General features: G+C 40.7%; 1 non-coding gene across 1 annotated transcript; it reads left to right on the top strand.

Moving 5' to 3' along the window:
- The first annotated feature begins 33 nt into the window (after positions 1-33).
- Positions 34-920, top strand: LOC101293062. Its single transcript, XR_185479.1, has 2 exons — positions 34-303; positions 399-920. It is a non-coding gene; the product is annotated as an uncharacterized LOC101293062 (transcript).
- Positions 921-4174: the final 3254 nt, after the last annotated feature.

Consider the following 4174-nt stretch of genomic DNA (forward strand, 5'->3'; position numbering starts at 1 on the left):
AAAGCAGTGTTGACTTCGGTCAAAAGCCACAAGGGGCGTTGACCCAAGCTCCGTCTCTCTCTTCCTTCTTTCTCTCTCTCTCCGCTGCTCCAGCCTAGCTCCGTCGCGATTCCAGCCGTCGCCGACCACAAGCCGCCGCCTCACCAGTCTAAAATGGATCATCTCCACCCTTATTTCCAAACCCGACCCTCAAATCCGAATGGCATCCACACAAGAGATCGAAGCGGAAGAACACAACTGTGTTCATCGGAATCTGAAGAATTCCGGCAAGCTCAGGCAGCGATGCGACCCTCTAAGGCCATGGTGAGTCTTCTCTTCCTCTCTTTCTTCACAAGTTGGTGTGCTCTTCCATTAATTCGAGCCCTAACTCGAATGGTCCCTTCCTCTGGATGTTGAAGTTTTCCGGTACCGGCGACTCTCGTCTCCTTCCCGACGACCTGTTGAGCATCAAGAGGCCAAGGCGAACGTGTGTGGAGATTTGAGGTGTTGCTGCTGCTGTGTCGAGCAAAACCCGAACCCAGTTTCTGACGAGAAGCTGCTGCGGGCAAGGAGGAGCTGCTGGACTCATAATTAGGGGGTAGATTGAAGGTAATCTTCGTGTTTTAGCTGCTGTGAAGTTCTGTGTTGTTGTTGGTTGTTGAGGTGTTGATCCGGTTGTTTTGGTTGTTGTTGTCGAGAACTTGGTGCTTTGAAGATTGCAGGGAGGTCATGGCCAATTTTCGGCAAGTGGCCGGATTCTGGTAGAATATTCCGGTCAGTCGTCTGAATCCGGCGAAAGGTTCTGGTGAGGCAGCGTATTCAGCTGAGAGTCGTTAAGGTAGTTTTGAGTATGATAAATGTTATTAATGCCTTAAGAGGAATTTGATGTTGGAGTTTAAAATTTGTGGTCTTGAAGTCTAGGCATATTGTGAAGTGGGATAGCAGGGAAAGTGTGAAGTCGTTGGTATTTGTAGCTTGTTTAAAAGTATTAAGTAGAGAATGAGCTTGAGTCTAGTTTGAGTTTTTAAATGAGCTAAATTATATTATGGGTATCCTTAGTGACTTTGCATATAATTTATTACTTGACAGAATGGTGAAATAGTTTGGTTGTCACGCTATAGGCTTGGAATTTCAATGAGAACTTGTTTCCAAGTTGAGGTTACGGAACTTGAACAAAATGAGTTCTGGATGTGAAATTGGTTAAAAAAATAACATTTAAATCAATTGGTCAATCCTGGTCAACCTAGGGAATTCTAATCAAGCTAGGAAGAAGTCGAGTCAATGATTATTTCGGAATCCAGTTTGATCGATTTACTCTGCTGTTTATCATCAGACGTGAGATTGACTTGAGATTGTGAGTAGTTGGAGGCAGCACGTACTCGAGGAGTATTCCGGGCATTGGAAGGTTTAGGCCTAGTATTGTGAGTGGACTTTTATTTTAAATAATATGCATGCTATAGTTCATGGATGAACAATTAATGTTGTGGAACATTTTGACGTCATTTTAATTTTGATGATTTTTATTTCTCTTGAAGAGTTACTGAAAATGGGATTTTCGATGGATATAAATATGAATTTATGAGAGAGTATGTATATAAAAGCTAGCTAGCCTTATGTGTCTGTTCACCTTAATGGTGTAGCATATAGCCGTATTATGGTGTGACGTGAGCGTTGGACGTGAGCGTAGTAGCCCTATATGAGTGTTTAATTCATATAGGGGGTATGGACACATATTTATACACTTGTCTGTCCACCTTAATGGCGTAGTGTAGCACCGCATTAAGGCGTGACGTGAGCGTTGGACGCGAGCGTAGTAGTCCTATATAGACCTATGAATTTATATAGGGAGTATGGACGTGTGTAAATATATACATATATTATAGAGCCTGAGAGGCTTGATATTTATGAGATAAAAGTTTTATCGCTTGCAGCATGCATTCGATTTTCCTTGGATATTTTATTCGTTAATTTTATTTTTGTCCACTGACTCTAACGGTTTCAAATGTTTTATCCTGGGTTTTTTGTTTTAAAAATGCCCAGTGTGCAGGTTAGCCTAGTTAGGGTCGAGCGTACATGGAGAAGAGGCATAGTCAATAGTATAGCTTCCGCTCATTATATTTCTAGTTTATCTCCTTTCAAATAGGTTGCTCTGAACTGTGGTTGTTGATTATGAGTTTAAATTGTTAGAGTTAGTAAATAAATTGGGAGATGTTGTGATTTGGGGAGCACGAAGGCTCCAGGAGTTTAAGGTTGGAATTGGTTTATCAGAAGTGTATGCAAGTTTTATTAGAAAGGGTTGTCCATTTTCAGGGGAGGTTATGCCGATTTTTCGGTAAACTTTCCTTGGAGGTGGTCCCCGCAAGATTTACTTCGGGTTTCAAGGTGAAATTCGGGGTGGGTCCTGATATAAACTATACTGATCAGAAAAACTAATAAGTACCTTAGGTATTATTTATTAGAAACTTATTTTGATAAGAAAACTAACTAAATTAAGTGTGTGTGTGTATATATATATACAGAGAGGATGTAGAGCGGACATCCGCACTCAGCTTAAAGTGCGGACGTCCGTCCGTTCTCCACCCTCCGGCGTCGGCGCCGGCGCCGGCGCGCCTTCACCCCAGAAGATTCCAGCAGCGTCCCTGACCATTTCCCCTCCCCGGCGAGTCTGTTTTTTTCCAGTTTCCGGCGAGATCGACTTTGTTTGAAGTTTTAGGTTATCTCGCCGGAAAACCGGAAAAGAATGGACTCGCCGGGGAGGGAAAGTGATCAGGGACGTTGCTGGAGTCTTCTGGGGTGGAGGCGAGCCGTCGTCGGCGCCGGAAGGTGGAGAACGGACGGATCTCCGCACTTTAAGCCGAGTGCGGACGGTCCGTTTCACATCCGGCCTGTATATATATATATTTACAGTCCTTATCCAGAGCGAAGCTTTGCTCTGGAATTAAAGTGCGAAGCTCCTCTCTTAGCCCTTGGATCAATTCATTAAAATCTAATGGACAATAACTAATCTCTTTTAACTAGGGTCAAGAACCATGAGTTAACAATTAAGAAAAATAAATAAATAAACAAACACACAAATTATATTCCATGTTTGATCTAGAGGCCATTAAACACAAACAAACGCAGGAGCCATGGTTTAGGGTTTTTCCCTGTGCTCACGTCTCATCTTTTGTGCTCGATCTTCTCCTCTTCCGGTGCGAAGCTTCTCAATACGTCTAGTTGATTATTCAAAGCTCAATAATAGGTACATAACAACTTCTCTTCCTTCTCTCTATACTTACTCATTAATCTGTGCTCTTTTCGTTTTATATTTGGGTCTTGGAAAATTGGCGTAGCTAGGGTTTTCTGTTGTACCAACTTGACCAATATATATATAGCAATCGTCCCATATTGAAGCATCTATAGCAATCTTTCCATATGGAAGCATATCTAACATAGCAATCGATAAAAATAAAAAACAATAGAAATCTGTTGATTCCAATAAGATGAGCAAAGGAATCTGTTGTATTCAATTGACAAGCTAGACAATTTGTTGTATGTATGGAAGCATCTCTAGCTAATTAAGGGAATTGAAAATCGTTCATCAAAGATTATGTTTGTTCTTTAATTTCTTTCTTCTAATTATATTAGTATTGTTGTCAATGTACTATGTATTCTGTATCATAACTACTTGTTTCTTTTTTTTTTGGTATAGCTATGGAATTGCAAAGCAATAGCAGTTCAAAAGAATCAAAGTCTGCATAAGAAGAGAAGTCTGGGGAAGGCTCTTCAAGTCATACCCCTCGAGCGATCAAGCTTCTCGAGAGATCTGTCATGTTTGTTGGACTGTTAAAACTAACCAGTCATTTAGTTTTACTATGTTTTGTTTTTGGTTTTGTTAATAAAGACCTTTTTCTTAAGGACTTGATAGGGTTAGACTTTTTCTTTCCATTTAGTTCCATGTTTTAGGCAATATGAAACGTGGTTGTTATTGCTTTGATTTCTTCCTGATGTAAAGGCTATAAAGCCAGAAGCTTGTTATTGAATTCAATAAGAAATTCTCTCCAGAAATCAGTGTGAGTGTGTGTTATAGCTAGCTTCTGTTTCCTTCAATGTATGTCAAGGGTCACATGTTGTTGGGGTTGCCTTTTAAATCAAAGGGAATGGGATTTTTTTTTATCGAATAGGAATTTCATTCATGAAGAGAGGGGAATGGGAT

This window comes from Fragaria vesca, unplaced genomic scaffold (genome assembly GCF_000184155.1).
Source record: "Fragaria vesca subsp. vesca unplaced genomic scaffold, FraVesHawaii_1.0 scf0513057, whole genome shotgun sequence".
In the NCBI taxonomy this organism is placed as follows: Eukaryota; Viridiplantae; Streptophyta; class Magnoliopsida; order Rosales; family Rosaceae; genus Fragaria; species Fragaria vesca.